The sequence below is a fragment of the Lepisosteus oculatus genome, chromosome 14 (assembly GCF_040954835.1).
Source record: "Lepisosteus oculatus isolate fLepOcu1 chromosome 14, fLepOcu1.hap2, whole genome shotgun sequence".
NCBI classification, from domain to species: Eukaryota; Metazoa; Chordata; class Actinopteri; order Semionotiformes; family Lepisosteidae; genus Lepisosteus; species Lepisosteus oculatus.
The window spans coordinates 31,089,560-31,112,551 of record NC_090709.1 but is presented as its reverse complement, the minus strand read 5'-3'; the positions used below and the strand labels follow the sequence as shown (position 1 = coordinate 31,112,551).

Below are 22,992 nucleotides of genomic sequence, written 5' to 3'. Positions count from 1 at the left end.
TGTTTATTAGGTCTAAAAATTCCTTAACGTCTTTGATGCTGTCATCAAAGATAAACTGCAGTCAGCAAAGATAAAAGGATAATAATCCTTGCATACTGCCCTGTCTTTCTCACACCTGAAGAAGACTCCACAGCCGAAACTGTGGAGTTTTGCCTTTCTTCTCTTTTCAACATGGAATAATCATTTACTTGTTCCTTTGCAGCCTACGCATGCTGACGCAGCTACCCACCTGATATATAACATTCCTATAATCACAACTATGAATTTCCACTGTGGGTATTACACGTCACAACGCAGAAATGCAACAGTGACGTGTCGTAATTACAAATGTACATGATAAGTGATTTTGTCTCTCCTACCTTAGTGTCGGAATATTAAGATGTTCTGGTGACAAGGAAGGAGGGAAAAAGTAAATCAGCAGAAGGGGTGCTATTTTGTTGACTGTTAATCCTTACATGTTCAGAAGGTCATATTTAAAAAATGGTACAGTAAATTTTCTTATACTTAATGATTTTCATAATTTGTCACATTACCTCAGTGGCAGAATTGTGAGACTATTTTATAATCAGGAGGGAGGGTCATAGCAATAAAAAGAAAGTGCCATCACCCTTTGCTCATCTTCGGTTAACCATATTCTCACATGCCATGTTCTAAATGTCCCATTGTAGACTGCTATATTAACATTTCTTGCAAAATGCAAGATTTTGAGACTTTTAATAATCAGAAGGCAAGGTCGTGGTAAATATGCAGAAAATGCCAGTGAATTCATGGTTTGCTTTTGTCTTATTTACTTGTCGTCTAACATGCCAGTTTGTGTTATTGTGAGTTTTGAAAATTGGTTTTCGATTTTCTTAAACGTGTTTCATACAAAAATGCAATTTGGATAATCATTATTTTCATATTCCCCTTTACTGAGGCTATGTCCAGTAATCCACTCGGATTAGAATTTTTAAAAATAACTATAGAGAGCCATCTACAGGGGAAAGGTGGCATAACATCACAGTAGCATCTTATAAGGTGGAACGAAAAACGCGAATAAGAAGCTGGCGAATAAGAAGCCAACTTCAGCTTCGTTAATGCAACAGGATTGGGTGAGGTGAGGTGGAAAAATATTTCTTCCTCTGAATCCTAACATTTTTGTAGTTGTTCCAGGACCTCTTGCCCCAGATAAAGTTGCCAATACATCACTTGTTTCTACTCCATCAATATCAGCAGTGTTATCGGTACTAAGCTCCACAGCGAGCCTTCCCTGCAGCTGAGCGTTGTGTGCGCTGCAGCGGTGCCGAGAGAACAGCACAGAAGGCAGCAGGCTCTGGAGAGCGGGTAAGAGACGGAGCCTTGTGGGCAGGCGAGCAGGCCCGTTTTTTGGAAATTGCTGAAAAGGCTCCGGTCTTTGTTCGGTGGGTGGCAGGCGCACGACGCGAGCTTGCGTAGCGATCTGCCGGTCTGGTGTTATGCAAATGAGGCCGATTGCGTCCCGGGACATGCTGCGAATGCACATTGGCGACTGCAGATGTGTAGGAAACGGACGGGTGAAACTGACTTGAGAATTAGCATACAGTACCGAAGCCCCCATGACCAAATAAAGGCTAACCTCGATAATCAGCCTAAATAATGCAGACTACAGCAAAACGACTGACTTTGAAAAGGGAATGAATGTCCGGAAGGAGTAGTGTAACCAGCTTGAAATGCTTCTCCGGACCTCTAACTAAAAGAAACCGGGAAGCAGCAGTGGCATCGACTCTTTTCGAACTGGGATCCTATCGCAGCTCGTGGTGTCGTAACTCTTCCGTATCTGATATTGGACCAAGCACATCAGGGGAGAGCGCGAACGCAGTCCCCCACTACCAGAAATTATGCAGTCGAGATTCCCACATTTGGGGAATTCGCAGGGGTCAGCACAGCCGGAGTGCAATGGCCCAGCCTCGCTCTGGGTGAACCGATTTCAATTTTTAAGAACTTTATTTTCTTTTCACAATAAAATACAGGACATCACAAATCAGAAAGCTTTACATTAATATACATACTTAAAACAGTATATATGATCACATCTCATTACATTTTGACACGGTAACAGTTACATAGTAACAATTTCTTTTTTTCTGGTGCAAATCACATTCTTTACTTAAACATGATAATGTTTTTCACAGTCTCTTGAGATATTGACCTATGCTCTCTATTTCCCACAGATTTTCTGCTTCCTCCCTCCCTTCTCTCCACAGATCTCTGAGGTAATAGTTCTCTCGGGTGATGAACAGGGCGAGGCTACCTGCTGCCTTGACTGGGACCTCGATGCCTTTGAACAGCCCCATGTTCCTCACTCTCCACAGGGCGTCTTTCCCACTGTTCACCACGGCCCAGATCCTGTCAAACACGTCAGGAGGAAGTTTGACAGGAGAGATGCCGTATATGACGAAAGCAGCGGTCAGGGTAAATTGGGGCGAGAGAGCCTGCAACCAATCTTCAAACTGTGCCCAGAAGGCCTTAGCAAAAAAGCAGGACCACAGGAGATGGGTCATAGTCTCCTCCTCGCCGCAGCCCACCGTAACGCAGCGAGGGCTGGGGGTGAGGCCCCTACTGTACAAGAAAGTTCGTACTGGTAAGCACTGATGGACGACACTCCAGGCTAAATCTCTGTGAATGTTGCACAGAAACTTAGGGGATGTGTGTTTCCACACCTTCCTTGTTTGGGCTGATGTTAAAATGCCCACAGGGGTCTGCCTATTATTCTGGGGTGCAACGAAATCTTCCAGTTTTTGGACGCTGACATCTCGGAGGGGAATATGGCCAATTGGGTGAGATCTTAGAAAACTTTTAACTGTCCAATAAATTGCAGGGCATGTGTCAGAGAGTGGGACATCCAGCTTGGGTCTGACACCCCACACTCTGAACACCTCCCTACCTACCCAGAGCCTGGAAAAATAAGTCCAGGTACGCGCTGCAGGTGCTGTTGCAAAGCCTCTCAGCACAGAGGCCAGGAACATACACAGCAGCTTCGTAGCAATATCTGGGACAGACTTCCCCCCTGAGGGTAGCGGCCTGTACATTATTTCCCTTCTGAGTCTTTCTTGCTTCCCACCCCATAGAAATTGAAACATCAATCTCCTCAGCACCGCCCCAACACGGTGTGGGATTGGGAAGGTAGAAGCCAGAAAATTCAAGACAGGCAAGAGCTCGTCTTTGATGACCAGCACCTTCCCTGTCATGGTGAGGTCTCGGTCCTTCCATTGCATCAGTTTTTTGTTTAAGATTGGCAATTTGTTCTGACAATTTACTGTTCCCATCTCTTCTCCAAAATACACCCCCAGGACCTTAATTCTCTTCTCTTGCAGCCTGAAATCATGTCCTTCTTTTGGCTCCCTCCAGTTCTGATAAAAAATCTCACTCTTAGATTTGTTAATTTTTGCAGATGAAGCCAAGGAGAAACGATCACAGCACTGCAGAGCTCTGCTAATTGAGGCATTGTCAGAGAGGAGCGGGGTGACGTCATCCATGTATAGAGATGTCTTTACCTCTCCTCCCCCACTTCCAGGCACTGGTATCCCATTAATGGCCTGATCCTGGTGCAAGGCACAGGCTAAGGGCTCCATCGCCAAAACGAATAACAAGGGGGATAATGGGCAGCCCTGCCTCACCCCTGAACAGGCTTCAAAGGGGCGTGATCTATTGCCATTAACTATTACTCTGCTGTTGCTACCTGTGTACAGCAGGTTAATCCACTTTCTCATGATGGGGCCAAACTTCATGTGCTCAAGTACCGATGTTAAGTACTGCCGGTTTAGGCGGTCAAAGGCCTTTTTCTAGGTCTACACCTAAAATGCACAGAGGGAGGGAGCGATCCTCAGAGTACAGACAGACATCCCTCAACAAGGCCAGGTTGTCGCTCATCAGGCATCCTGCTATCCCACAAGTCTGTTCTTTCCCTACCAGTGAGGCCACTACATTTTGTAGGCTCAGGAAAAGGGCTTTGGACAGGATCTTAGTGTCCACGCCTAACAGGCTGAGGGGTCTCCAGTTCTTTATGTCATTCTTTGCTCCTTTCTTAAACAAGAGAGAGATAGTGCCTTCTCTTAAGGAGTCAGGCAGCAATTCTGTCTTATAGCTTTCCTCGAATAGGAGCAGTAGCGGATCCTGAAGCAGATCCCAAAAGGTGCAATAAAATTCTTTAGGGAGCCCGTCAGCACCCGGAGTTTTCCCCTTCTGTGAGCTCTCCATAGCCTGTCTCAGCTCTTCTACTGTCAGATCCCTCTCAAGTACTTCCCTATCTTCTTCATTCAAAATGTTTTCTAGGTTTGAGGTAAAAAAATGAATTTCTTCATCCTTTACCTCTGTAGAGCTGTACAGTCTTGAGTAGAAGGCCTCGGTGCAGGAGAGGATAGCACTCGGCTCTGTTCTCTCTCGTCCCTCCTCATCAACTACACTTTCCATGACAGACTTGGAGCCTACCACTTTCCTGAAAAAGAAGCGAGTACACTTCTCATTTTCTTCCAAGAACTGCACTCTGCTTCTTAACAGCACTCTTCGACTACCTTCTTCGGCTATGCTCCGGATGTCCTTTTTTAAAAGGGTGATATCCTCGAGCACATCGAAGCCACTGTGCAGCATCGTGTAGAGATGCTGCAGCTGCCTCTGTTTCCTGGCTAGCACTCCTCTCCGTCTGGCAGCAGCCTTCCTTCCCTCAGCCATGAAAAAGGCCTTTGTCCTCACCTTCACCTCCTCCCACCACTCTCCTACTGACCCGTACAGAAACTGCAAGGACAGCCACTGTGATAGTTTCTCCTTGTAGCGGGATACTACCCCCTCGTTCTCTAGCAGCTTTGTGTTGAGTTTCCAGAGGCCTGGGCCAAAGACAGTCCCGCCCTGGAGTTCCACTCTACACCCTAAAGCCTGATGATCTGAGAAGAAGACAGGCTGAAGAGTGACCCCAACAACTTTCACTCTCTCTGAGACAAAGCAATAGTCAATTCTGGAGCTGCTATTCCTCCCTGACCATGTATATCTTGCTGTTGTGGGATATATACATCTATATGCCAGTGAGCTGGAATCCAATTTTATCGGAGAGCTAGACTGCCTGTCTGTGTGCTCTAAGATACAATTAAAATCCCCTCCCACTATCACGTCTGTGCTACACAACAATAGGGGGGAGAGTGCCTTGAGTAGCTCCACCCTTCCTCCCACGTCAGTAGGACAATACACATTGATTAGCCGCAGGTTAACGGTCCCCCATTCAACATCCACACACAGCAACCTGCCATCTATGACCCTCTGAATACTTTTCAATTTGAAAGCCCATCCTTTGAAAAGAATGGCCACGCCAGAGGCTCTGTTATTATTGTCCCCTGACCAAACAGAAGGCCCTTTATCCCACCTATCTTCAAAGCTTTTATACCTCTCTTGATAAGCTAAAGCACACTCCTGCAACATCAACACATCTCCCTCTCTCTGCTGGAGGTAATCAACGACAGACTGACATTTAACTCTGTCATTGATACCTCTGGTGTTAAGAGAAATTATGTTTAGAGCCATATTACATAAGAAAGTGGAACCAGTCTTTACAAAACACATTTCTCTTCTGTCTCACCTGTTACCTTCTTCTTTTTCTTTTTCTTCTTACCAATTTCCTGCCAGCCATCCTCTGAATGAGCCTTCATCAGGGTGGCAGCAGTAAAAGTGTTCACTGAGTCCATTTCAAGGAAGGGGGTAGAGGGAGGGGTGGAGGGGTTCCAGCTGTCCCCATCGCCATGCTTTCCTTCCTCCTCGCTCGGGGAGAAAACAGAGTCATTTTTCCTTTTCCTCAAGTCCAGCTCCTGGGAGCACTGAGGGGAAAGGGGTGCAGCCGATGCACCAGTCTCCTCTTCCCCCTCACCCACAAGCTGCTGCAGATCCTCCGTGATGGACTGGATGGAGGAGAGGAGGGCATCTGTAGCACTTGCAGTCTGAGAAAAGCAGCTCCGCTGAATCCTGGGTATCCTCGCTGGACCCGCTCCACCGGGGGGCCCCACACTGGCCCTCGTTCTGAGGAGCAGGAGTGGGGGAGGGGTCCTCGCTGTTCTCGGGGGTTTTCAAACCCTCGTGCTTGTCTGGTGCAGTCTGCGGTTGTGGGGGCGTAGTCGATTTCTCCTCTTCCACCGGCCCCAGAGCCACAGCAGGACTGATCCTGGCTGGAGGCTGAGAGTCTTTGTCCAACAAGGGTTCTTTGTTTGACTTGTTTGCTTTGGCTTTTCGGGCCGGTTTGGCTCAAACAAGCACTGCCTCATCCTTTCTCATTTTGAGTTTATTGGCGTAGGCATGAAGGCAGTTCTTAAAAACGTGTCCTTCCGAGCCACATAAATTGCACTTTGGCAGCATTGAACAGTCAGAGGCTAAATGTCCCTGTTTGCCACAGGTCTTGCAGCATTTCACAGTGCAGGACGATGCCAGGTGTCCCACAGCACCACAGCGCCGACACACCTTTGGTTGTCCCACATAAAAAACATAGCCATTGCAGGCGCCCAGCCGGATTGTAGAGGGCAGGTGCCTTAAGCCTCCATTTACATTGTCCGGTAGCAAGCGAACCTCAAATTTCCTTGCTCCTGTTTTTATACCGTCAACATCTCTAACCTCAGTTCCATGGTGGACGGTGCAGTATTGGTTAAGCCAAGTGTGAATGTCCTCCGTCTTTGCCAGTTCCTAGAACATAGCAACATGCACCGTTTTCCTCTCTCTCTGTGTCAGAGGCTGCAAGATGATCTTCTCAAGGGCAGGAACTTTCCCTCTTTTTGCCTCAAACACATCCACACATTGTTCAAACAGAGAATAGGTAGCAAAAACAACCTCAAATGCTTTCTGACCTGGGAGAGCGAAGATGAAATCCAAGTGCCGAGGTTCAAAGCCAAGTTCCTTCTGCAATACTTTTCTGCTGAACTGCATATGATCCATGAAGAGGACATCAAAAAGCTCAAAACGCACAGCGTGCTTGTGGGATCCAAAGGTTGCCATTTCGCAAACTGCAAAACAAACACTGCTTCCACAAAACAAGAAAACAATCCAACTACTACACCTACAGGCTGATCAAGGTATCTCCCCTGACAGGTAAGTACCAGAGTTGTACAAGTGCCTGCAAGCGGCCCACACCCACAGCACAAATGGCGCAGCCAGCGTGTCGCGAACTCGGTCCCCCGCCCCCCACAAAGTGTGCGCTCCAGGTTCCCTCTCGGGGCTCTGCAACACAGCGGAAAGGCAGCGAGAAGGAGCCTCTTTCTCTGACGCCGCAAGGCCACAAGAGGGCGGAGGCGCCACGCGTCCGGCCGCTGTGTTGGACTGGTGCGCATTATGTGCTGAAATAAACACGCGACAGCCCAGAAATGTTTTCAGAGTGCTGTGCACTGGAGGTTTTTGTTTTGTGAAGACTTGCCTTGTGCTCCTCTGTGCAGTTTGTTTGTCCTCCTCCAGAGCGGGACAAGCCAACACAAGGGAGCACATTCGCCAACATCCACTTAGGCAATGCGATTTGGAAAGAGCTCCTTTCCAAAGAGTTGCACACGAACGATCCTTCAGGCCCGCTCGGGGGGCACGGAGCCCCAGCCACACACAGCTTCAAGTAGTGAATCAGGCGCTGCTGATTTTGCTTACAGCCGCACCACCCTGAACACGCACAATCCTGTCTGCTCTTGGAAGTTAAGTAGGGTTGGGCCTGGTTAGTACTTGGATGGTAGACTGCCTGGGAACATCAGGTGCTTAAGCTTTTGCTCTCTCGGCCAGCAGGGGTCGCCGTTAGTGCCATAGGCTTTGGGAGGAAAACCTGGAGGGTGTTAAGGTGATCTATAGCCTCATCTCTAGAGATGTTTTGTTGCTATGGCATGTGTGTGACCCATATGAAAAAAAACCCAGTTTTTAAAACGAATATCGAAGCTGCCTCTAAATCTGCAAATGAAGATGAGTCGATAAACCACTTGTTTTTCGTATAACTATACATATATTCATTTATTACTGATTTCATTCATTGAGCATGGATACAATAGAGGTACAGCCATTCACTGTTTGACATGTCTGCACTGGTACAGAACCTAGCAATCAGAAAACGGGTGAAACTGTCTTGAGAATTAGCATACATTACCGAGGCCCCCATGACCAAATAAAGGCTAACCTCGATAATCAGCCTAAATAATGCAGACTACAGCAAAACGACTGACTTTGAAAAGGGAATGAATGTCCGGAAGGAGTAGTGTAACCAGCTTGAAATGCTTCTCCGGACCTCTAACTAAAAGAAACCGGGAACCAGCAGTGGCATCGACTCCTTTCGAACTGGGATCCTGTCGCAGCTCGTGGTGTCTTAACTCTTCCGTATCTGATATTGGACCAAGCACATCAAGATTCCCATATTTGGGGAATTCGCAGGGGTCAGCACAGCCGGAGTGCAATGACTGAGCCTCGCCCTGGGTGAACCTCCTTCTTGATCAAAGTATCTCCCCTGCCAGGTAAGTATGAGTTGTAGAGGCCCCTGCAAGTGGCCGCAACCCACAGCACAAATCACGCAGCCTAGGTGAGCTCCTCGCCCTGCACGCCACCGCCTCCTGCTGGGCCTACTCTTTCGCACACTCACACGCCACACTAACACTCAAAAGGGTGGGCAAAACGAGAAAAAGAGCGCGCCGTTTCCTACACATCTGCAGTTGCCATTGCGCATTCGCAGCATGTCCCAGGACGCAATTCAGCCTCATTTGCATAACACCAGACCGGCAGATCACTTCGCAAGCTCGCGTTGTGCGCCTGCCACACACCGAACAAACACCGGAGCCTTTTCAGCAATTTCCAAAAAACGGGCCTGCTCGCCTGCCCACAAGGCTCCGTCTCTTACCTGCTGCTGTCTGTGCTGTTCTCTCGGCACCGCTGCAGCGCACACAACTCCTGCAGCGCGGGGAGAAAGTTCCACGCTCCGCCGCAGGGAAGGCTCGCTCCGTGCGCACACATCCTTTCAATGCCAGTTCAACAAGTGCTCCGCATTAGCAGCGTCTGGGCTCCGGCGTGTCGCACCTCACCTCACCTCACTCAGCCCCCTCCTTCAATATCTGGAGCTGGGCATGCCCTGCTCTCCTCCACCTTATCTTATCACGTGTGACCACCAACATTGGCCACAATGCCGGGGAATGGGACCTGTAAAGTGTTAATTGGGGCATAGGAACAGCCCGTCTCATCTCGGGGGCCGGCTTCAAAGACAATAACAGCAAACACAGCGGGGCGGAGGAAGAAGACGACACGACACATGCAGGTACATTCAGCTCCGGCGGGAACCAGTCATTTATTGGTCTTTTCAAGTGCTGGGAGCCGAGTAATCCTTCGCTTGTATCGTTTCTCCCCGGTGACTAGATCTCACCCTGCGACTCTCGACTGGGCTCATCCACGGCAGCCCAGCAGGTGTGAGCCTAGCCAGCACCCGGATTGGAGATTTCCCCCGGAAAAGCTCAGGTTGCTGCTGCTCCTGCAAGAGGTGTGACTGGGACCAGTAGGTAGTGCTCACCCTGCGGTCTGTGTGGCTTTCTTATGCCCCAGCATCCTGATGGCGACACTCTCATGCTCAAACAGGCGCCGTCCTTCGGGGGAGGCGTAAAACCGAGGTCCCGACCCTCCTTGGCCATTAAGAAATCCCAGGGCGTCCCTCAAAAAGAGACGCCGAGGGTGTCACTCTGGTGTTAGTGTTCCCCTTTACCAATCAGTCGGGGTCTCCTCCTAATCCCCGTCTCATACGTAACAATCAATGACGAGGCCCACCTGTCCCGCAATATTGTACTTGTCTCCTGGCCGCTGGCTGGCGCGGTGAGATTTAGTACTCGCGCAACGATCTCGCCTGACGTTTTGGATTGTACGCCTGTTTTGATATCTACCTGGTCCTGCGTCTGCATACGATCTGCATACCTATTCGTGGGGGATTCCTTACTGATCCTTGTCTAAATTTATGCCATTCCAAAACCACATTTCTCTGCAGTGTAAAGTAAGTGTCTAAGGCAGCTACAGTCTGTTCATATGTACCTTTTTCTCCACAGAGGTTGGCGAAAATCCACTGCACAGGCGCCCCAATACAGTGCAGTAAGGTAGCATGATTCACGGCATCTGGAGCTACTATAGATCCACTGGCTATTTAAAAAAATCTGTACGCCTCCATCCATATCTTGTATTCCGTATCCAAATCCAGAGCTCAAGGTTCAGTGGAAGCGGTGGAGAAAGCTGGGCATGAACAAGGGTTCTTGGCGTGGCTGCCGTATCTTCCATGGCGCAGCTAAACCAACAGTCTGAAAATTCAAAAGTGTGGTTCCACCAGCAAGAGAACTAAAATCTGCAGTGTTCTGCTTGCTTTGAGTTCGTCAAGCACTCGTTTCTCGTCGCCATAAATGTTGTGTATCTTAATAAAGAACCATTCTCATATTCTTTTGACTGTTTTATTCACTACACAAATCACACCCTTATGCCATATATTCCCACTTTCATCTGTTGTCTTATGATGTTTACTCATTATATTACACAGAAGATGTTCATCATGATACTCAATACATTCCTGTGTTTTCTTCCTGCGAGGACGAGTGAATATTTGAGGTGCAAATGTCAAAAATTAAAATCCTCTGCTATTAATGTCGCTTTTTTTCATAGTTTCTTGAAACTTAAGGATTAAAATTAAGGTAAACATGCCAAAATCCTCTGCTATTAATGTCGCTTTTTTTCATAGTTTCTTGAAACTTAAGGATTAAAATTAAGGTAAACATGCCAAAATACCAAAATACATCTGTACAGTGCTAACCTTATAATAGTAACATAGTAATGCTTGTCAAGTTCTTCAACAAATCTGAATATAAAGAGGGTTAAGGACAATGTTTATATCAAAATCCCAGAAGTGCCTCTCTTGGTAGGTTTGATCCACCTACCTTTCGGTTAACACTCAAACATACTAACTGATTACGCCTTAGAGACTCATGCATGTGACAACCAGAATTGAATTTCATCTTCCTCAATGTGTATGAATTTTTGTGATTGTCCAAAATGTCACATTCAACACAACCAGACAGGAAGAAAGGCACCAGTGTGATTCAAACCCAGAATCTTCTGTTTAGTGGATGGGTGCTGTAACCAACTAAGCCAAGGCACCAGCCTCCTTATACAGCCCCTTGGACACACCGCTCTGAGATGAAAAAAAAAATACCAGCACGATGCTCATGAGAGGAAAAAAAGTGAAAGCACTTGAACATGTCGGCGTAGTGGCAACAGAAGGTCGCGGGTTTGACCTCAGTCCGTGCCATATTTGTTATTTGACACCTAATTTCTTTTTCAAAGTCTTCAAATAACTTTCAATCATTGTAGAGGTAGAAAATTCAATGTCCTTACTGCTACCAACAATTCACCAATCAAGAGAGTCAATCTCTGTAAATGATGGCCAATGGTAGCCACTGTAACCAGGAATCTGCAAGGTTTAGCCAATCACATCTCAGAGAACAGCACATGTTTATCCAATTCCGTGAAATGGGAGTCTGGAAGCTTTAGTCATGTTGAGTTTCCTGTAGGTACTCCTAATTTTAATTCATTGTATTAATCCTAACATAGGATGCGGTACCCAAGCGGTAATCCTAACATTACCGCTTCTTCTTGTATGTTACTTGAAAAGTAATACTTGTTATTTCTTACTCATCACTGCTCTATAACTTCATTACCCCCAGTTTTCTTAGAGCAGATGTAGGCAGTTGTAAAAAACTTTTAATTAGATGTGATTTTTTAAGGACTTCTCAAAGTGAGTGAATTGAGTTTAATAAGTGAGAGTACATTTTATTTACTGGTACAGCACCTCCTTTTTAGTACTTAATCAAGTGAGAGTTTTGTTAAATCTCACATGTACTGAAACCTTTAATGTCCTTTTAGGTTAAAATCGATGACTTCTTGAATTTAAGTCAGAAATTCTCCTCTTGATTTTCGTTTCCAGTGCTTTATTTCAGGTGTGGTTTCACAATGACAGAGGCAAGCTCAGGTAATCTTCTTGCTCACCCAGCAATGTCTGCTTTACTGTTACAAGACAGAAGGTTTAAGATGTTTTGGAAGAAAATGTTTTTTCTTTGAATTTCAGTGTGACAAATAAAGTCTTTGTTTAATGAGTTCATATTTTAAAATACCAACACATTTTTTGCATAACAAATGTGAAATAGGGAAAGATTATATAATTGTACAGAAAAAGAAAAAAATAATTTATTGACCAAAGGTAAAAGGTAATGTTACAATTGTGCAGAAAAGAATGAAATAAATATATAAAGTATAAATACCAACCACTTTTATCATAATATTCTTATTGAGAGGAAGCAATCCAGTTGAGACAGTATTACAAGTAAAATAATAACAGCTTTATGATAACCCTAAAGAAAATACTATTATGGCAGTAGAGTGGGGGATATTAAGTATGCTGCAAATATCGAAAATTAAGAAAACATCAGGAGTATCACTTAAAAGAACACGACAAAAACAATAGTTAATGAACTTTTAATTCTTGGTGATAAAGTAGTGAATGTCAGTAATCACTGAAATTTACAACTGAAACAAAACAAAAAATGCTTAGTTCTCTCTTTGTAGAAGTCTTTGTCTACTTAAAAGAAGGAAAGACATATTTGATCTTTGATTGTTCATCAGATGTTTTCATTAGTCTGTGTTTTGTGATGTATTGACAGGTTAAATTAAGGTGTAGTATGTACAAGAAAGAACTCGGTCTAGCTAAGTATTGAAACTAGCTAAATTTCAATAACTAGTTTTGTGATGTGCCGGAGCCGAATGGCATCCATTTTGGGGTTTGTAAATTGTTTAAAGGATAAAAATTGTAAGTAAAGGTCAAAACTTATTGTTGAGATAATTAACAATTTGTTGACTACTGTACTTACAGATTAAAAAGTAGGAAAAATGTTCTGGGTTCATTTGTGTCTGTGTGCCTGCTGTGAATATGTTGTATAAGGCAGAGTTTTTGATTTATCCACTCAAGCAAGGAAAGAAATTTGCTTTTTGATTATTTTCAATTTGATCAATGATACATAAAAATATAATAAAATTACAATTTACTACTCAGCATTCATGTTTACATCCATATTAGCATTGATTGAGATAAAATTATCAAAATATTAAAATAAAAGTGTACAGTCCTAACTTACCAATGCTGGCATTTCTGCTTGTGAAGTTCCCAAATAAATCTGCTTTATAATTTTAAAATATTTTTGCTGAGGATTCCACGGGGATATAAAATAATTCTCCTCCCACCCATTCGATGATCAGATTCTGTGATCATGGAATATATTTTTTTTGGACGTTGCCGAAGTTGGTCATTATTGGGCATTGTAGGTGATAACTTCCATACTTATGTGTTTACTTTTGTTGTAGTTCCACACTTGCATTTCCTGCAACTAACAACTGACTGCGCTACAGAGACTGACACTTCGGATTTCTTTATTGAAAGTTTTTCGTTAAGAAACAAAAAATCGCTAGCATTTCTTTGCCAGCCAGCAATATTTCTTCTGCACTGATAAGCAAGATTTCCATTTCATCTTTCATCGCAAGGTCAATGATTGTCTTGGAAAAAATGTTGCAGGGAAGGAAATGCACACTTGTACTAAAGTACATCAAGACCTATGTTGCTCTCCATAATGGTAACTTCTGTATGACAAGACAGGGAAGAAAAGCACTGCTGGGACACAGACCTAGGGTTTTCTAGGGGCTATCATCAACTAAGGACAGTGCTGGCGTCGTGTTGAATTGTGTATGCCGTAGAAATCTGTATACCTTTTCAAGTGCGCATGTGCACTGGAAATCAGAGGTATTATTTGTCTGTCTGCTCGTGCACACATTTCTTATTATCTGTAGGAAATGCTCAATTCTAAATGTCAGGTTTACATAAGTATTACAATTATTTGCATCTCCCAAACAAAAACAAAAGACTCACACAAGCACTGTTAGTGTGTAGTAAACGCGCAATTCTGAAGTATTACAATTATAAGAAATGGAGTGTCAATCGGCAATTAAGTCTTCCTATGAATTTAGTTTTAATGTGCATTACAGAACCTAACTCCTGGAGAGGAACCAAAATGCAATCCCAGAAAAAACAGGCAACAGTGTGGACAAAAGCAAAACCACTGAAGCACATAAAGACTCTGAAATTGAAGAAGACGCATCTGAAACTGATGCAAACTAAATTGAGGATGATCTGGGATGATTGCAACTGTATAGCATTAGGGAGGATGATAGGAGAATAATTTGGATTATACCAGAAGTGTATAACTAGAAATGGAGCTAGACACAAGGTCAGCCCTTTTGAAACTTACACTGATGAGACTGTGCCGACTCTTGGGAAATTAAAGGAAATGTAGCCTCCAATGTAAAAACACGTAAGCCAGACCTTTATTTGCTGGAAAAGAGGTGTCTGTATCGTCAGGTCATGAGTGGTTGAAAAAAAGTCCCCTCAATGGGAGCTCCATCAGGGCACTAAATCTAGGCTCTTCCAGTAACAAACCCACCAAAAAGATAATTTCAAAGTTGTTGCCTGATGCAAAACATGGAATTAAGTAAGTCAATGTAACCTTGAAGGAAATTAACACAAAAACTGCAGTTAATGAGATGGATCGTGACACCCTGTACCAGATGTTATTTGTCTTAAGGTGGAGCCACAATTACAACATTTAGAGGAAATGGGAATCTTGTCTAAATCTGAATGGAATGAGAAAATCCAACAGTCCCAGTTCTGAACTGAGGAAAGGCTGGTGATGTGCACATTTGTAGAGATTTTAAAGTTACTATAAACCCTGTACTCCTCAGTGTTCATTACCCTTTACCTTGTGTAGAAGGCAATTTTGTAACGTTAGCAGGAGGTGAGCATTTCTCCAAGACTGACTCGGCCCAGGGATATCTTCAAATGGAGACTGAAGAATCATCAAAGTAATGTTTGACAATTAATACTAGCAATATAATCACCTGGTTTCTAGGGCTCAAGCTGTATGTCAGAGGGTGATGGAACAAGCCATGCAGGGAACTACAGGTACACAGTGTTATCTGGATGACATTATTGTGAAGGATGGAGAACATTTTTTAAAAAATTAGAAAGAACACTTACCAGGCTCAGAGACAAGACTAAGATCTAAAAATGTCTGCTGCTCTGCAGGATCAATTAGCTGGATCACAATGTACTGCTCTGTAAGATTAAACCCATCCAGTTCATCCAACTCCTCTTGTTTAAGCCTCTGTACAGACACTGATTGTAGCGCATTGAAATTTATTGTAATAGTATTATTGTCCAGAATATTAACCTTCCTTGTAAAATCATCACATCCTAATAACCCAGTTGTCTCACTCTCAGGCTCTGTCTTCATCATGGGCACAGAGTCCAGAACCTAGACACTCTGTCTGCTCTCTGTGTGCTGCTCCCTGAGTGTCTCTTTCCCTTCTGCAGCAGGGAGCTCTGTCTCCTGCATCAGACTGGAGCCCCACTCCTCCTCTCTGTGTTGCTGTTCAAGAGGAGCCCTTTCCCCAGCATCAGGAAGAGCACTGGCCACTGAGCCTGAAAACACAGGAGAAGACGACGAGACCTTAAGCATGAGCTTAGAGTAGTGATCAAAATGAAGTAATTCCAATACAAACAAAATCTTAAAATTTAAATATGAGACAGCAAAGACATTCTTTAGTATCTGCATATAAATGAAGTTGTAAAAACTCAAATAATTATGAATTGTGTAGTGTAATTACATAATTACATCATTTTCACACAAATTCATGTATACCTAGTCAGTGGTGAAAAAATACAAGTAGTGTAAGTAAAAATGTAAATAATGCAGCTCAACTCTAGTAGCACACATCTGAACTGCTCTTTGGGATTTGGTCACTTGTTATCATGCAGCATCACCATATATGACAAGTATGAAGAGGAAAGGCAAGGCAAGTTAAGTTGTATCACTGTTTTTATTATACTTTAAACAAGTGATTCTCAAAGTGTGGTCCGCGGGCTCACCTAATCATTTTTCTTAAAACTGTTTAAGTCATTGGAAAGAATATTGTAGTGTCCACTATGAAGGGGCTCCCCCTAGGGGCACGGTTAAGAACTGCAAGCTGTAAAACGTGGGAGAAGGGACTTGTGTGTTGAGTCTAGGTATTGGGGTTTCAGCAGTCTTTAAGGGGACTGTGTGTCATTAGTGGGGCACGCACCAGCCTAGTCAAAGGCTTGGCTGGCTTGAGGGTCTGCAAAAGGCAGTTTCCACTCATTCTCCTTGGCTGTACCCTTCAGTTGCCTTTGTGTTTTAATGAAGCTTGAGTTATGACAGACCACCTCTCCTTCACTCTCCCCATCAGCACCTATCGCTTCAGTGTTTTAGTTTTATGCACCTAGAATGAAATGATGTCAGTTTGGTGGCGATGTCCTTGCCGCCGTGCAGCAGTCTATTGTCTTTAGTGATGCACAGGTCATCTTTTTTTTACCCAAACCCCCACCAAACTGATCTTAAATCTGTTTTTTAACCCGAGTCAACCTCGGTTGATGTGGTGGTGTTCTGATTATATGTGATTTTGGATATACAGGCTTTGTCAGGAGCCTAATTACAATGTAAAATGTGAGTCTACTGTAATAATATCACTACTACATACAATTAGCACTGCACTGACAGTGAGGGTTTAATACAGACACAATGACTGGACACTCCAGTACATGAACACTGCACTGAGAGAAAGAGTGGTTAATACAGACACACGGACCAGACGCTACAGTACATTAACACTACACTGAGAGATAGGGGTTAATATAGACACAATGACTGACTGGACACTACAGTACATTAACACTGCACTGAGAGAGAGGGCTTAATACAGACACACTGACTGGACACTCCAGTACATTAACACTGCACTGAGAGAGAGGGGTTCATACAGACACACTGACTGGACACTACAGTACATTAACACTGCACTGAGAGAAAGATGGTTTAATACAGACACACGGACCGGACACTACAGTACATCAACATTACACTAAGAGAGAGGGGTTAATACAGACACACTGACTGACTGGACACTACAGTACATTTACCCTGCACTGAGAGAGAGGGGTTAATACAGACGCATGATAATCCAGTGAAACAACTGGTATGTCTGAATGAAGTATTATAATCGCCATAATAAGACAACAACAGTTCAGACACTAACTTCATCGAAGTCACCCCACTGACCTGACAGCTCCAGTTTCGCGTACATTTCTTCCTTTATTCCTGCGGTGACTTCACAGGGAAGCGTGTGTCCAACACAATCTGTCTGTCCCCGATCTCTTCCTGCTCCCGACTCCTTCTCGCACAGCTGCAATCTCCACTTCAGGCTCTCGTTTTCCTTCTTCAGCAGCGCCATTTCACTCCCGACACTGTCCTTCACCCACTTTGTGATTTTAAACACGGCCCGTCTCACCAGACTCTGTGAGACGCTGCGGAGTTTGTCTTGAAACTCGTCCTCGGAGTCAGACATTCTGTTTCTGAAAACTTCTGACACATCATACACGATCGATTTGAGTAACATATCTTTGAAAGAGTGAATCTCGGTTTGTAGATTCAACAAACACGTCGCCATCCTTCTTCAGAGTCAATCATAAACAAAGGCTGACTTAAACTCAAGAACCTTATTTTTATTCTTCACAGATCCTGTATTCTGTGATCTGTTCAAATATGAACACAACCAACAAAACATAGCATATTCAGACCCTGAAACGGTACTTAAAAAACAGAATAACTTTCCTCTTTATTATTTAGCTAAAGCAAGCGTTTCAATCAACGCCAAGTGGATGACATATTGTCAGAGCCGTGCAATACGAAGAGCGGGAATGATAAACAGGAGTTTCTGCAGCCGGATATAAACCTGACGGCACCTTCTAGCGCCACCTATTGAGGAGGAGTGAATTATATGCTAGTTAACGATGCTAGTGAGTGTCGATTTAGTGCAACTGATAATATATTTCCACGTTTTACTTGCAGGATACTATAATGTACATTATTATCGATGTAGGATTTGATTTGCTCTAAAACCTATTTTTAAGAATAAACAAATACAGTCTGAGGATACATTTTCAATGTTGCATGTATGTTTTCAATGTTAACCCATTGTTCTTGTTTGGAGTTTAAAAATATATAATACAAATACAAAAATTGTGTCAGAAGCTGATGTTGTTCTAGATCTGGGAGATTTAACCCACCTTCTGAGCTGGGCAGATGTAGATGTTGCCTTCTTACTCCATGAGTGTGTTTAGATCATATAAAATCTTTGATAATTGAAGAAGCTGTTCTGAAAAATGTTTTTGGAAGAGTTACTGGGATCATTGAAAAAAAACTTAGGTAACTATAATTTTACAGCTTTGGGTGACGGAAGTGGGAAGAGTAAAACACTCCTAACTTCCAAGGAGGGAGGATGTATGCTGAGGTTTGAGGGGTCCCTTGAGCTGAAATAGTTGTAAGGTTTATCTTAGCACACCTATATACATTGGAGATTCATGATTGGCAAGGAGCACCACGGCGACACACACAAATTATCATGACATGAAAACACAGAGAGAGGAGAGAGAAGACAAGGTGGAAGAGGAGAAACAAGGAGAGGAGAGAGAAGTCCGCAGGAGTTGGGACTTGAAGCTTACGCCAGGCGAGATCCCCTACTTCTTGGTCATCTGAACCAAACCGGACTGCAGCTAAGTATCTGAACCTTGTTAGGGAGAGAGATCTAACTGCAGGTTGCATTGTATTTAATGAGAAGGCACCTCATCTCCTATGTGGCCTCTGTAGGCATTAAGAATTCAGTGCGTAGTAACAGTCCAGAGTTTTCTGGGTGACCAGAATGTTAGGCCTCTGAGATGATTTGTGTGTAAATACTTTATATAAAGTAACATGTGTGTTGTATGTTTTGTTGGGTGTAGTGCAGTTTGTGTTTTGTGATTGCAATAAATATTTGTTTTTAACAATGTGTGCCTGTATTATTACACTTCTCAACAAGGTGGTCAAGGATCTGTCTTTTAATACAAGCATTTACCAAACCTAACATAGGGCTCAAATACTGTACATGACCCTGAGATTAAGAGTCTCATGCTCTAACAGCTGAGCTAGTCAGGCACTGGTTATTGTCCCGGCTAACAATAACAATTTGTCGATTTGAAAAGGTATCATAGCTGGCTTTTAATGATGTGGTAGTCCAGAGTCTAGTGTTGTGGCCTGTGTGGTGTGCAAAAAGACAGATCAGCGATATTAGTAGGTTAGGACTGTACAGTTATATTTTTATATTTTCATTTATTTACCTTAACTTTAATAATTTGTAACCATAAATGCTGTTCAATCTATTGTAATGTTGATGTAGTTTTAAAATATTTAATCTGAGAATGCAAGGAGAAGTATTATACCTGGTGAAATATCTAAGACAACAGTAAAAGAGGCTGGTATTTTAATAAAACTGGCGATCAAAAGAAAACCACAATTTGTACGATATTGTCACCCAATATCGACATTCAGTTGAAGGATTTAAAGAAACTATCAAAGAAGCAACAGCAATAGGGGAGGATTTTGATTTTGAACCGATTTTTGCAACACAGTGATCCATTCATCCTCAAAAGAAGAAAAGACCAGAATGTCTTGAGTCTCATTATGATCCTTTCCTACATGCCTACATTTAGCGCTTGGTACCAATAACACGGCTGATATTGAGTGAAAGATTTATTGAAAACTTTATCTAAGCGATAAGTTGAAATTGATGGCACACTGCGATTTGCACTGACTCAAAAGTGACCTCTGCAGACATTGTTCCCTGCATAACGCAGAACGTGGCAAAGCGCATTTGGGTTGAGAGGATGCAAGGAAGTTTTTATTTTTCTCCCTTGATGTCAAGCTGACAAAGTATCTTTAAAGACTTTGCTTAGTTTTTCAAGAGACTGTCCAAAAGTATTACCCTTCCTTGTGATTGAAGTCAGTTGAAAGGGGGTCTTGACAGCGCCTGGCAGCAGTGGGATTCAAACCCACGCCCTCAAAGAGACTGAATCCTTAATTCAGTGCCTTCGACTGCTCAGCCACACTACCCACTCTGCTGTATCTCTTTGTCTCATTAATTGCACGGAGAAAGCCGGGTGGCTTTGCTGTTTTCATCTGACTTCGTGGCGTTATGACTGTGGAACCCACTGCCCCTGCTTTTTCTGAGATGCTTCCCCTCTCATGGAGAAAACTTGACTTCTTTAGCACCTCTGGATGTAGTTCTTCTGTGGAACTTCAGAAGGCCTGAACAGGCTTCAGACCTCTGCGTACAGCGCCCTTGATGTCATTTCATTTTTACAGCAGCACGCATCTGGAAAGCTTTTTTTTACTTTTTATTTTAACAACAAAAATGCATAAAATACAAACAAGAGCACATATAACATATCAATAGCATCGTCGGGGGCACATGCTATTGTAACGCATACGGCCAACATTACAGGTTGTGCGAGCTGGTTTGGTGACGTCACTACCCTTCCCTGTGCAGTCGGCCAGGGCCTTCATGATCACTGAGAAGCAAAGCTTTTGCGTTTTGAGGCTACTGATTCTTTCATCGTAAATCCCCAAATCATCAATGAAATTCAGTGAAATGGGAACAGTGAGACATATATACACTCACGTCCTAGCGTGAAAGAAATATGATAGAAGTGTTTGAGAATCTCCTTCACAGCACAGACATGAATTTCAATTTGTTCTCCATGGCACAGCGTGTACTGTTATTTTCTTGAAATGTATTATTCACATACAGTTCACATACCATCATTATGTGATTACCATCATTAAAAAGTATTAGGAATAAACCATAAAAGAAAATAGTATACAATATGGATACAGAAACACTGAAATATCCATATCCCTTCTAGCTCTCTAGTGACTGTCCCATCTCCTCTCCAAATCCAGCCACTCTTCCCATCCAGCAGAACTCCCCTCCTCCCTCAGTGTGTGGAAGGCCGGAAGGAATTCCTCTTTAAACACAATGATCCAATTCTGTTAGCTCCACTGTCTAATAGATAAGATCACTTTCTTGACAATATACAACTTATTTTATTAGTAATTTTGTCTTTTCACATACCCCAACTTGCTCTCCATGAGACACACAGACAGGCAGAGAAGCTTGGGGTCAAAGCACAGGGTCAGCCATTTATACAGCACCCCTGGAGTAGTTGGGGTTAAGGGCCTTGCTCAGGGGCCCAACATAGTAGGATTCCTCTGCTGGACATGGGATCTGAACCAGTAAACTTCCAGCCACAGATCCTTAGCCACAGAGCCACCACACCATTACTCAATAAGAGGTGACCATGACTTAAGGAAAGATCTTCCGTTCCCCTTCAGAACTGTATTAGGCCTTTCATGGGTCAGTACACTAAAAACGTCTCTTTACCAAAGTGTTTGAAGTGTTTTTTCTATCCATCCAGCTGATGAAAAAAACATTTCTTTGCTAAAAATAATTAATCCAGAAGCTGAAAATGTGTTGCCATTTTAGAAGGTAGGCCACGGGTAAAGAGACCAGGCTTCACTCTTTTAATATGAAAAACACCCCTCAGTGCCTGAGAAAGAAAGCTTCAGAAACATGAAAACCATCTGCAGTCCCAGTACTAATGAGAGTTTCCAGTTACACGTAAAGGTGAACTGGCAGCCTTCACTCTGTTTAAAGACAGGATGTGATATGTAATCTATGTAGTAACTTATACAGTATATCATACAGTGGTGTGAAAAAGGCTGTACCTCCCATGAAAAGGTTTGTCTTTTTTATATCTGTGGAAAAAAGGATATTTGATCATCAATTCAACAATATTGATGGATAGATGTGATCTAATTTTTAAAAAATAACATTGAAAAATTACATTTTGCACTCATTGTACTATTTAAAGAAATGCAATTTCCCTGTGCGGAAAATGTTAGTACACCAATAACTTTATCATTGAATGCCTTAAATTAGAATCAGGTGCACCAAAACAGGTGCAAATGATTAGAACATCACTAGAGAGTAACTTGGAGGGCACTGCCTTATATAAACATCAGAGACCTGCGGCCTGCTTTGGTCTTAGGAATTGAGATGTGTGGCTTTATCATGCCAAGATCAAAAGAGCTCTCTGAGGTCCTCAGAAGAATGACTGTTGATGCCTATGAGTCTGGGAAGGGTTTTAAACCCATTTTCAAGCAATTTGTAGTCAATCATTCCACTGTCCGAAAACTCATCTACAAATGGAGAAAATGTAAAACCACTGGCAATCTTTCCAGGCCAGGTCGTCCAACCAAATTCAGCCCAAGAGCTGACCAAACAATGCTGCAGGAAGTCTCCAAAAGCACAGGATAACATCAAGGGATTTACAGGCAAATCTTGCCTTAGTCAATGTCAAAGTGAATGAGGCAACCATCCGAAAGAGACTGCACAACTTTGCCCTACATGCGAGGTCAGGAAGGAAGAAGCCTCTGCTCTCAAAAAAGAATACAGATTCATGACTGAAGTTTGCCAGACAACACCTAGGTGAAGATCAGGACTATTAAAACAATGTGGTCTGGATGGATGAGACAAAGGTAGAGCTGTTTTAGCCACAATGCCAGACGTGTTTGGCGAAAACCAAAAACTTTGACCAAAAGAACCTCATACCAACTGTAAAGCATGGTGGTGGAAGCATTATGGTTTGGGACTGCTTTTCTGCCTCAGGTCCTGGCCAGCCTGCCATCATAGATTCAACCACGAACTCCACATTGTACCAGAGAGTACTTGAGGAGAATGTGAGGCCATCTGTCAAAAAAGCTGAAGCTGAACCATAAGTGAACCACACAACAAGACATTGACCCAAAACACTGAAGCAAATGCACAAAATAATGGCCCAAAAAGAAGAAATGGAGCGTTACGGAATGTCCAAGTCAAAGCCCAGATCTTAACCTCACAGAAATGCTGTGGGGGGACTTGAAGCGGGTTGTACATACAAGAAAGCCCTCAGACATCACACAGTTGAAGGAGTTCTGTAAGGAAGACTGG

General features: G+C 43.4%; 4 pseudogenes; 2 read left to right on the top strand and 2 right to left on the bottom strand.

Moving 5' to 3' along the window:
- LOC138242338 (zinc finger protein 850-like) overlaps positions 1–22,992 on the top strand; it is a 1,462,105-nt pseudogene that overhangs the window by 919,646 nt on the left and 519,467 nt on the right.
- Positions 1,817–1,953, bottom strand: LOC138243684 (U1 spliceosomal RNA; annotated as a pseudogene).
- Positions 7,606–7,723, top strand: LOC138219195 (5S ribosomal RNA; annotated as a pseudogene).
- LOC138243631 (U1 spliceosomal RNA) lies at positions 8,336–8,464 on the bottom strand (annotated as a pseudogene).